Source organism: Pinus tabuliformis, chromosome 6 (assembly GCF_031772625.1).
Source record: "Pinus tabuliformis cultivar Carrire ecotype Pingquan chromosome 6, CPIR1, whole genome shotgun sequence".
In the NCBI taxonomy this organism is placed as follows: Eukaryota; Viridiplantae; Streptophyta; class Pinopsida; order Pinales; family Pinaceae; genus Pinus; species Pinus tabuliformis.
Window position 1 is genome coordinate 1,361,729,312 of NC_142292.1, and position 13,268 is coordinate 1,361,742,579.

Genomic DNA, 13,268 nt, shown 5'->3' on the forward strand with positions numbered 1-13,268 from the left:
GAAGGGTATGGAAAATATTGGTAAACTCCAGCACATCTTGGTTCCTTCCCTGCCACAGCGTGGTCCACTTATGTACTAATCCTCATAGCTTCCGACAGGGTAGTACTGCTCCTCGATGGCATCCCAAAATGAATTCCATGTGGGTGTGGCTAAAAATAGTGAGCCTGTACTTTCATCCTTCTACTCGCAGTAGGTTTCCCACCAGTCCTTGAAGTGGGGGGTTTCTTTAAGAAGAGAAAAAATAATCTTTTCTCGACTGGAAAAATCATGAATAGAAGAATAACCCTATAGCATATTTAACCATTTATCGACGCCATCTGTGTCTATCTGACCCTCGAATATGGGGATTTCAAAATTAACTTGTACCTTAAACGGTGTGGCGTTTCCAGAGTAGCTGTTGGAAGCCGATGCGTCGCCCATGGGTAGCCGTTGAAGGATCTGTGAAAAGTTATCCATCATCGCGTTCTTTTGTCGCTTGAGGACTTCTTTCAAAAATATTTTGATAAGATCTCCTGCCCCCTCATCTTTCTTTTCATCCAGCATGGGAGGCCGTCAAGATTTGCGAGGTTGTTCTTGCAATGGTTTGACTAGTTCAAGCCCTAACTCCTTATATCCTGACCTTGTTGGGGACATGTAAAGAAAAATAGAGAAAAAAAAATAGACAGCTTTGATACCACTAATTCAGACTTAAATAGGAACGCAAAAAATTACAGAGATAACCATAAACACAGAGATGCAGCAGAAATAATACTTCATTTCATTAATGTAAAATATTGAAATATGCTTACAAACAGAAATGGAAATAAACCAGCTACGACGATTGTAGCTTATCTTTGAGAAGAGATGTGGTGGCTACATGCCTCTGAATTGCCTTACAATTAGGCTCAAGGGCCTTTTTAGTATTGAACAATAAGAGCAAACCCTAAACAACAAAAACCCTAACTCGAGGAGATGTAACACCAAGAATTTATGGGTCTTGTTGGGGTGAGTTGGACAGCCAACTTCCTGGGGTCGTGACTTGGTCATATTATCTCTATTTGACACGCATGATAACCCATTGGAAATATCTCTTCGAGGACTACGATAGAAAAGATGATTTTAGATAGAAAATCGCTAGTGGTAGATTTCCAAAAAACATCGTTTAGGGCCTCAAAACGGCTCCAGAAGTTTAGGACCCGAAAAACTGCTAAAAATAGTAAATTGTGCTACAATTAAGGAAACTGACAAACTGAAAGAAGTAATGGTGGGGGTCCAAGTGGAATTGGCGGGTGGCCACCAATATCCACCTGGATCAAATAAACTGAGATAAAACCAAACCAAGGCTTCTAGAGGCCAAACCACCTCAACCCTCAACTAGTGATTCCACATCATGGTCAGATATCAATAACACCAACCAGGTTGGTCCCTACCCAAGCTATCTAGGGCTCCAAGAACTAGTAACTTAATCAATACCTTTCCACGACTCCAGAGCATTTGTCCAACCCAGCTCCAGGGACTAGTAACTCAACCCACCAAGGGATCTATATCATTTTTCCTAACCTAGGCTCCATGACTAGTAACTCAACCCAAGTTGTTCCAAGGCTTCTAGAGCGTTTGTTCCAACACACATCCATAAGGAATTATGAGAAAAAATAAAAAAATAAATCAAGTGGAAAAACCCACAACACCATGGTTATCCAAGAAATGGCTACGAAAGGTTAAAACCACTCTCAATCCCTGCAATCCTCCATGCCAATGAAAACACATAACCAGATAATCACATGCATATGCCATGCATCCATAACTCAGCAAGGACATTACACATGCAACCTATTATTTTCAAAACAACCCAGTTGTAGTTGCTGGTCTACTTGTTCCCTTGTGCTTTCTTGCTTTTCTTTACCTTCTTTCTCTGAATCCAATGTATGCCAAAGTGTTCCAAGAATACTCTAGGTGTGCAAGAGTATGAGAGAATGAGAGACCTCCAACACTAAAATAACAAAAAACACCCAAAAAAGCTATGAATTGATCCTCAAAAGCCTTTTTATCATTGAGACCTCTATTTTCTTCATTTTCCTTCAATTTCCCTCATGAAATTTTGTGTTTCTTCACTTTCCTTTTCTCCTATTTTTCTTCATTTTCATAATTGAATGCCAATTAATGCTACTTTGCCTTTGTCAATGCCTTTCAAAATTTCCATGTCCATTAATTAATCATCAATGATACCCCATCACTATGTTTTTCCCAAAATTCAGATTGGAATACGTGTCCCATGACTTTGGTCTTATTTTTATTTACATAGGAAATCAACCAGGGGTTGTTACAAATCCCACCCCTATCGAGGAACACCGTCCTTGGTGTTCAACGAGACATATAAACTTTCAAAACACATGCTTCCCATCGAACTTTATAATACAGCTCAATGCAGCATTTACATCATATCATACTGCTGAGACCATGAAAATCATGCCATGAACACCATACTGCTTATTGGAGCTTTATAAGATAGCTCGATGCAGTATATATATATATATATATATATATATATATATATATATATATATATATATTACGAAAACACAACATCAAACACATATATCAGAATACATTTGTTCAACCATCGAGTAGAAAAGGATACATAGCCATCATATGATCAACGATCTCCCATGTAGCTTCATTGGGCCCAAAGTGCTTCCACTGTTATAAAATTATATATTACGGAGCAATGGAACACATAAAATATTGAAGAAATATAAACACAGAAAATGCATAAAACAAGAGAGACATAGATATACGTGGTTCACCTAGTTTGGGCTACATCCACCCAGAATAGCCAGTCATTCCTTTCTATTATCCAACAAAATGAAGAGACACAACCTACAACAGATCCGCTGTAATATCCTCTGTTTTCTCTCACAGTCTCACCTCTCTATTTCTCTCTCACAGTCTCACCTCTCTGTTTCTCGCTCACAGTCTCACCTCTCTGTTTCTCTCTCACAGTCTACACATCTATTACACAGCCTCAAATACAATTCCCTCATACAAAGAGAGGGGTTGCCTTCTAGGGCAAAAAACCCTAAACTAAACATAAGTTCTACCATTAGATCATCCGCCTAGTGAACGACCCAAATTATAGAAATTACTGTACTTTTACAAGGCGATTTTACATCTGTTTTTAGCTTCGGGGGCGCTGCCCCCGAGCCCCCGCCGAGGGACCACTAGCCCTCGAATACCCCATCCAGGGGGGATCGGCCCCGCCGGACCCCTGCGAGGCGGACAAGTCCCCCTCGCACCCCGCCGCGTGGAGGGGTGTACAAACTTCCTGGGGTATACATTCGGCTGAAACAAAGACCTCTGAACAATCATGCTCCACACACAACATCCACTACACTTAATCTTGCTCAAGTGCTCAATTTCGTAGCATGAGAATCCTTCACTACAAAAAGCACTGAGGTTCCATCTAAAATTCTCCTTCTAGTTGCACCTGCATTATAGACCTGTCAATCATATGATCAAAATCCTTCATGTATATTTTAAGCAATGAAACTTGAAGACATCATGGACTTTCACTACCGGAGGTAGTGCAAGTTTGTAGGCCACTGGTCAAATCCTCTCAAGGATGTCGAAAGGCCCACAATACCAAGGTGCCAACTTGGAACATCATCCAATACTCAAGGAGCTCCTCTTGGGTTTGATGCAAAATTACACATGCTCCCCAACCTAAAAATCCTTAAATACCCTATGGTAATATGCATAACTCTTTTATCTATCATGTGTTTCTTTTAGATTCCTTTTGATAACCTACATTTCTTATTCCATATCTACCACTATATTTGGTCCAATCAATACCATGTTCACTGGGTCACTCCAGCTGATTGGAGCATCACAACTTTGTCCATAAAGTGCCTCAAATAGACTCATCTTCAAAGATTCATGATACCTATTGTTATATGAGAACTCAACCAGTGGAAGATACTCTTCCCACTTCCATTGTTGATGCATGACATACATCCTCAACATGTCCTCAAGAATTCTGTTAACCATCTTTGTCTATCCATCTTTTTATGAATGATAAGTTGTACTAAAGGCCAAATCTATCCCCAAACCTACAAACAACTCCTTCCAAAACATGGAAGTGAACTTGGCATCTCTGTCTGACACAATCTCCTTAGGAATACCATGTAACCTCACTATCTCCTTGATGAGAATCTGAGCTATGTCACTATCTAAATTCATAGACTTAACTGTGATGAAATGAGCTACCTTGGTAAACCTATCAACCATAACCATAATAGAATCATTCTGCTTTGATTTGCTCAACAAACCTGTAATGAATTCGATGGAAATGACCTCCCCTTTCCACTCTAGAATCAGAATCAACTACAATAACCCACCTAGATGCTTACACTCTAATTTTACATGTTGAAAATCCAAAAATTTCACAACATATTCAATGTCTTTTTATATCTTGGGTGACCTGAATATGGCTTGACATGAAATTCCCTCAAGATACGCTTCTTGAGCTTGTTTTTGTCTGGAACATAGATCTTGTCCCTAATCTAACCAAGCCATCAGTCGTGAGATGATAATCCACATCTTGATCACCTATACCATGCTGATGTAACCTGTGCTTAAGCTACTGGTACCTGTCATCCTCCTATATTTCATGCAAGATCTTCTCCCCCAAGTCTATCCCATAAGAACTCACTACTGCAATTTGATTCACCTACATTCTTCTGCTAAGAGCATCTACAACCTTGTTCTCTTTACCCTAAGCATAGCCACTGACCTAGATTGCTTGAAATTCAGATTAGGTTGGTCAAACAAGTACCTAAAACCACTGTGATCACTCATCAAAATGAACCTCCTACCAAGAAGATAATATCTCCACATCTTCAATGCATGAATGATCATTGTCAACTCAAGATCATGAGTCACATAACTCTACTCGTGCTCTTTCAGTTTCCTTGACTCTAGCATACTACCTATCCTTCTTGCATCAAGACTCCACCAAGTCCTCTCTCGCAAGCATTTGTACATACCACAAACTCTTTGTCTGTATCTACAATCTTCAAGACGAGAACATTCATAAACAAATACTTCAACTACTCAAAACTAGTTGCACATTCCTCTGTCCATTAAAATTTCTTTCCTTTTCTCTACAAGTATGTAATAGGATAGGAAATCCATGAGAAGTTCTTTATGAACCTCCTAAAATAATCTACTAATCCCATAAATTATCTAACCTTATGCACATTCCTAGGAGTTTCCCACTCCATGATAGCTCTGATATTTTTAGGTCCACTACTATACCTTCCCCAAGTAGTGAACTTCTTTTCTAAAAGAAATTGCACTTTCTAAGCTTGGCATACAACTGATTCTCTCTTAGCAATCTCAACATCGTTGCTAGATGTTTTGCATGCTCTTCCTCATTCTTAGAATATATCAATATGTCGTCAATGAATACTATCTCAAACTTTTCCAGATAAGGACACAAATCGCTATTCATTAAAGACATGAAAGCAACTAGATCATTAGTCAAACGAAATGGAACCATGACAAACTCATAATACCCATACCTGGTTTGGAAGGTAGTGTTGTAGATGTCCTCTTCTTTGATGCGTACTTGATGATATGTTGATCTCAAATCAATCTTTGAGAACACTGTTGCTCCCTTCAACTGATCAAACAAGTCATCAATCTATGCCAAAGGGTGCATGTTCTTGATTGTCAGCTTGTTTAACTGCCTATAATCAATGCAAAACCTGAGAGTACCATCCTTTTTCTTCACTAAAAATATTGGTGTACCCGAAGGTAACACACTTGGCATAATGTATCCCTTATAAAGCATTTCCTTAAGATGCAACTTCAATTCCACCAACTTTCGAGTGCCGATCTTGTAAGGTGACTTTGATGTTGGTGTTGCTCTTGGTACCAACTCAATAGAAAATTTCATTTCCCTATGAGGTGGTAACTCTGAAATATATGTTGGAAATACATCCTGAAACTGTTGCAAAACTAAATACCTCTTCAAGACTTCAACATCCTCAACATCCTTCCCTTTGTCCCGGGAAATATGAAATATAAAAAATACACACCCTTTCTTACTATTATGCTTTGTGTATCAGTCCTGATGGAAATTCCATGTAAAAACATATAAATGCCACAAATGATGTGACACGTATTTCAAGTTGAATGGTGGGGGAAACATCCTAATGGGTGTTGATTCGGTTTATTATGGGTAAGGAAATTGACAAAGGAAATGACTAAGGCTTTGGAAAGGAAAAAGACATTAATTGGCATATTATTTATGAAAATAATGGAAATTGGGAGAAAAGGAAGGTGAAAGGTCACAAGTTACATGTGAGAAGGAAAATGAAGAAAAATAATGGAAAATAAAGAAAATACAGGCCTCATTAATAAAAAGGTTTATGAGGATCAGTGGGCGAGACTTGGTCAATTTAGTTTTTGAGCTCTTTCATTATTCTCTCTCTTTCTCATACTCTTGGATACTTAGAGTTTTCTTGGAGCACTCTTGGAGGGTGTGGCATACTTGGATTTTTGGAGCAAGAAGGAAAATGAAGAGCAGGAAAGCACAAGAGGCAATCGGGATCAGAAACTACATCAGATTTTCTTGCAGGTACCAAGTTTCATGTATGATTTCTTCACTAGTTTTGGCATGCATGACACATGCATGTGGGTTCTTGGTCATGATCTATCACTGGCATGGAGGATTTCCTGGGTTGATAGTGGATTTTCCTAGCCTTGCCATTTTTTGGATAGCCATGGTGTTGTGGGTTTATTTGCTTTGTTTTCTAGTTGCTTCTCATGTTTCCTTGGCTTGGATTGAGCTATTAGTTCTCATAGCCTTGGTTGAACAAATGCTCTAGAGCCCTGTAATGGCTTGGGTTGAGTTACTAGTCCCATAGCCTTGGTTGGACAAATGGTCTGGAGCCTTGTAACATCTTCGGTTGAGTTACAAGTCTTGTAGCCTTGGTTGGAAAGATGCTCTGGATCCCTTAGTGGGTTGAGTTACTAGTCTCGTAGCCTTGGTTGGACAAACGCTCTGGAGCCTAGTAAAAGTTGTGGGTTGAGTTACTAGTCCTGGGAGCTGGGTTGGAACAAACACTCTGGAGTCCTGGAAGGTTGGGGTAGAGACCGATCTGATGTTGGTTTTGTGATGTCCGACCATGAGGTGGAATCACTGTTTGATAGGTTGAGGTGGATGGCCTCTAGAAGCCATGAATGAGTTCTTATTGATGTGTTCTATGAGATCCCACATTCATGCTTGGAATATGGCACGAGGGTGAATGGATGAAGAGATATTTGGCAGAACCATTCTATGGTCGGGTGGAACATGGAAGTCCCATCCGTGGTTTGGATTTTGCAGCATTAATGAAAGGTTATTTCCCCTTGTATTCCTATGATTATTATGATGGATTATATGTGTTATATATGGTTGTGAATTCATTGATATTTATGTCCCTATTATGTTGGTTATGTTCATGTTTTATGACAAAAACCATGGGTAGATCTCATCATTTTCTTAATTGTTATTGAATGATCAATGTATCTATGACCTAATGGATGAAATGGAAACTAATGTGATAAGGAGACAATGCTTCATAACAAATCTAAGATAAGTACGAGATCCCTACACGTAATTCTGTTGTTTACACTTGTAGGTTACATGTCAATGATATGTTTGACAAAATGCATGTCATTGCTAGTAGGGATCCAGTCAAGGTCTTGAACAAGTATTTTCTTTAGTACTTTCATTTCCCTGTTACTTCACTAATTTGAAGAGGGGGATCAGTTCTAGGTAGTTTTCTAGGCTCTGAGCCTAAAAAAGTGGCTTAAATCCTAGGGTCGCTCGCACAACACTGGCAAGTTTATTCCACATTCGCTGGTTGGTAGGCCTATGAAAGCGAATTTACATTGTTGGTATCTCCCTTGCCCATAGCAAGAGAGAGACTATGGCCCAAGAGACCTAAAACAACAGTGGGACCCAGGTATAGGCTGTCTGAGTGGTTGACTTGTCCTTTGAGGGTTCTGTTGATGATGTTGGATGTTTGTATGGTGTGTTTCTGTCGGTTCCACTTCCTTAATGTGACTTAGGAGGTTGAATCATATCATAGTGGCCTCTCATTACATGTTTACCTTGGTTGGCCAGTTGCTTGGGTAAATGTGGCAGGAGGGTGTTACAGAGTGGTATCAGAGCATGGTTGCACTTTCCTTGGGTTGTGTGTTGATCATGCTTTCATGATTGGTTGCATATGTGTTCCTTATGCATGTAGTCCATGTGTTTGTTGCATTTGCATGGTGTTGATCATGGTTGTAGTGATGTTGCCATGTGAAGGTTGAAGGTGTTGTCGAGGAGTATGTCTTCATGTGTGTATGGTCGATTATGCATTATTATGCATGTCAGTGATCACATATTATCAAGTGCATGTGAGGTGGTTGTTGTTGTCATGCATGAGGTCATGGTGTGTAAAGTTGGTATGGTCATGCATTGATGGCTGGACTATAGCTAGAATTGTGTGTATATGGTTTTGTAGTCATGCGTTATATGTATATATGCAGTTTTTATGCATGTATGGTCTTGGTTATAGTTATGCATGAATAGTAGGTCAAATATGCATTGTGAAGTCATTGTATGCAAATTAGGTCATAATGATGCTATTGGTTTTTATGATGCTAATGTATTGGTTGAGATAGAGCAGGAGATGCAGACTATCAAAGTGAGGTTGCAGTATTAGAATTTGGGATAAGAGCATATCGTCATATAGGTATGGTATATTTGGCATGCATGTAAGTTAAGGATATTTATATGCACTAGTTTTATATACATTAGGTTTATGTACATGTATTTTGATGATACGATTACATTCATGATAGATGTTAGTTGATTAGTGTATTTATATGCACATGTGTTGGATAGTCAAGAATGATAGTAACTAGTAGTTGCATGCATTAATATTTTTTGTTTTATGTTAGATAACTTTATGATCATGTTATATGTTGTTGATGAATATGTTATAGGTTAACTTGTTGTTATATGATAGTTAGCTTGATGATTAGGTCATATGTTGTTGATGAGCATGTTATATGTTAACTGATTGTTGTTATATGTTAGTTAATTTGGTAATTAGGGTTATTTCATTGAGATCTTGATGATGTAATTTGTATTGGTCATATGTGTGATGGTTATGTTCATTGTAGTGAATATCTTAATGTTATATGTATTGTGTTAACTTGGTTTGACCTATGCATATGGTTATGGTTGTGATATTCAGGTATGAGCTGACATATTTTGTGATATGGTGTCTTACTAATCTATATTGATCGTACATATGTGATTGTTATGCATGAACGAAAAATGCTTATGAGCTTATGATGTGAACATGTTAGCTAGTTACTGCTATGGATGTCATGATTTAGGTTTGATTTGATATGTTGTGAAGTCGTATCATGCTAACCCAGATTGATTGTGTAGACAAGATAGCCTCCCTTAAAATAAATTAAGGTATGAGTTTGCTTATGTCGTATATTTGGTGCTTGATTGTTTGATTATGTCATCTATTTGGTGTTCAAATGTTTGGTGTCTATTACGTCATCTGGTTGATTCATTTAACATGGTATGTTTGCAAGTTGGCTGAATGTTTGATGAATTGCATAATATGAGTTCCAATGATCTTGTTTTAAGATGATTTCACTAATAAATATGTGTTGAGACAGTTGGTAGGTACTTGAGTGTAGTAGGTGATAGTTGTAGCATTATGTCTAATGACTATGGATTATGACATGTTTGTTAGTCTTGGTAAAGGTTGAATTCAATTAATAGATATGATTGTCTTGATATTTGGAACATGTGGTTGACATGAGTGAGAAGTTGTAGGAAGCATACTGGGATTAGCCTGACAAGGTAATAGTTGATATGTTTATATCACTAATAGTTGGGTGATGTGACAGTGCATAGTAAGCCTCGAATTGCAACAAAGTAAAAAGGTAAAGGGAGGAGTTGGACAATAATTCCTTTGACTATGTTTGGAAACCCTAATTCCAAACGAATGAGTGCTTTACCTATAGGAAGTCTTCTTAACCTTAATATTGTCTGACATTATGTGGATACATGCTATATTCATGAACATGTACTTGAAAAGTATATTAGCTAGTCTTTAGTTACAGGTGGATCTATCAAAGGATTGGAGTCCCTTGATAGATGGCTTGGATGTGTTCATGTTATGTTTATGTATGCACTAATAGTTATGTTTTTATGGCAGTATGATGAAGGGAGTTTCATTGCAAGAGAAGTTTCCATGAAATATTGAAGAAGAGTCAAGTTGATCTTTCCTTGGGAACCATGGGGATTGAGTCATGGTGTTTTTTGCTAGTCTTGTGCTTTTGGTGTTTTATGATTTGTTGAGTTTGATTTGCAGTTTTGTTTATGTCTGTTGCAAGGCATTGCCACTTTGGTTGTGGTTTCGTATTGTCGTCATTGGTTTTCATGATACTCTTCTTGTTTTTTCTTGACTTTCCTTTTATGTTTTGAGTCTTGGGAATTGGTTGGGAAAGAGGAAATTTGATGGAGCTCGGGACCGCTGTGTGGTACCCAAAAGGTAGTGTAAGATTCAGATGAAGCTTGGTGCATGAGTAAGTGCAGTGGAAGGTAAGAATATGACATTTGGTTAGACTGGATGGTTCCATTGTGGTAAATGGACAATGGCAGTGCAAACATGAAAATGGTAAATCGTAAGGTGAATGGATTTGAGGCGTCATATGACTTGGCTATGTTCAAAACTATTGTTCTTAATATTGCAGATGTGTTACATGAATAAAGGAAGTTCTCTTAACCTTGACCTTATAAGATATGGAAATTTTGTTGTGATCATGATTATGTTGATGTTTATATATGTATGCATGTAGGCGTGTATGTATGACATGTCTGATAGGGTGATCATGAATCATGATTAATTTATGCTAATGTTTATATGTACATATGTATGTATGTATGATGTTGACTGATGAGATCATTATTATTTTATGATATATGTATGTGTACATGTATCTATGTCACTGTCTGATAGGGTCACCAGGAATCATTCTTCTAGAGGAATGATTGTTACGTAGGAAAATGACATGAAGAGGTTCCTGGTCTATGAGGAATCAAGTGGGAAGAGTAGTCATGACAAACATATGAGGTCAGTATCATATGGATATGAATTTATATTGTATGCTTGTATTATGCCAATGATACTTCAACAAAATGAAATCAGTATAGTCTATGGCATGTTGGGACAAGCATGGATAAGAGACTAGAAGAAAGGTTTCTTGGTAAAGAGTTAGTGTGGTTTTGGATGTGTGGTAAGACTGTTATGCATATGTCGTATATGTTGTATGTGTTGCACCTGTGATGTTGTGTGCATGCGATGTGGTGTATATTTAGTGTGTATACATGTTGATTATGTAATGCTATGTACATGGTGTAGTACAAACAGTGTTGTATGAATGTTTCACATTCAGTGCTAGGTATATATGGTGCTATGTACATGTTGGATATACGGTGTTGTGTACATATTGTATTGTGTGCATGATGGATATGCATTGTTGTGTGCATATGGTGCTTTGGGCATGTTGGATATGTGGTGTTGTGTATAGATGATGTTATGTACATGTTGGATATGCAGTGCTATGTACATATGGTGTTGTGTACCTATTGTACATGTGGTGTTATGTACATATGGTGTGGTGTGCATGATTGTACTAGTGGTATTGTGTGCATGTAGTGTTGTGTACATGTTGTATAAGTGGCATTGTGTGTAGGTAGTGTTGTGTACATGTCGTGCATGTGGCATTGTGTGCATGTAGTGTCGTGTACATGTGCGCATGTGGTAATGTGTACATGTGGTATTGTGTACACATTGTACAGGTGGTGCAGTGTACATGTGGAGTTGTGTACACGTTGTGCAGGTGGTGCCATGTACATGTGATTCTATGCACACATGATGTAGGTGGTGCTTTGTACAGGTGGTATTGTGTACATGTTGTACATATGGTACTAGTATACATGTGGTATTACGTGCATGTCATACATGAGGCGTTGCGGGCATGTGGTACTATGTATGTGCATTGTGTAGTCATGGTATCATGACATGTGTATTCCTTGTGCTTTACTTTTTGTAATAAATGTATTTTGTTGTGTTATATGCTAGGTGTAAGTACATGTATTATGTGACATTGTACATTGGGTATAGATGTATGAGTTGTGTTGTATATCAAGTGTATGTGTATGCATTTGTGCTATCACAGGTTGTGTGCGGATGCATGTCTTGTGATGTACATTGTGTACATATACGTGTTGTGTCATGTTCTACACTAGACGTAGGAGTATGTAAGATATTGTGTTATACATTGGGTATAGGTGTATGTGTTGTATATCAGGTGTAGGTGCATGTATCGCATGGTTTTGTATGGCGTGCATGGTTGTATGTGTGTGATGCACACTACGGGTATGTGCACATGGTTGTGGAGAAGGCATTGGGTGTTGTCAGGTCTGGCAACTAATCCAGAGTGCATATGGAATAAGGACAAAGGCAGAAGCTAAGGATTTATTAAAGGATCAGTATCTCATTTCAGTTTTATTATGCATGTGATTTATGATTTTGGTATATGTTGATTACATGTGATCTATGATTCTGGTTTATGATGGTTACACGTGATTTATGATTTTTATCTATGGTGGTTATGTTTTGAGCTAACCTGATGTGATATGTTTATACATGAGGATTTGGTCAAATATGCTAGTTTGACTTGTTGTGACAGGAAGTGAACAAAATTGCAAATGTATCTTATTGACGGGCCACCACTGAGGTATGATTTGAAGTTATTTCAATTTATTTTGAATCTAATGGAAATTATGTGCTTGGAACAGGAATGCATGAACATGCTTGGTTGAGTGGCCGAAATCAACTACAAGAATTAGCAGTAGCAACAAAGAAATTGAAACAGGCAGCAGTATGTTGGTAAAGCCTTCAGGAGCAGGTCCATTGTGGGACACTGGTGCTCAATAGTGTCCATTGATTTCCATGAGCATGCTATGACCAGTATGATGGTTTTGAGGCAGGGATATTCCTTGGTTTTTGTATCTTTTGATGCGAGGAAGCCTTTTAAAGGGATGGATTGCTTAGGATGGGGGTGCTAGTTGAACTTGGAAGGTGAGAGACTACACAGAAGGGTTGACCAGATTTCTCGAGGGACTGTGTAGTAGAGAAGGGAAGACCATGTATGGA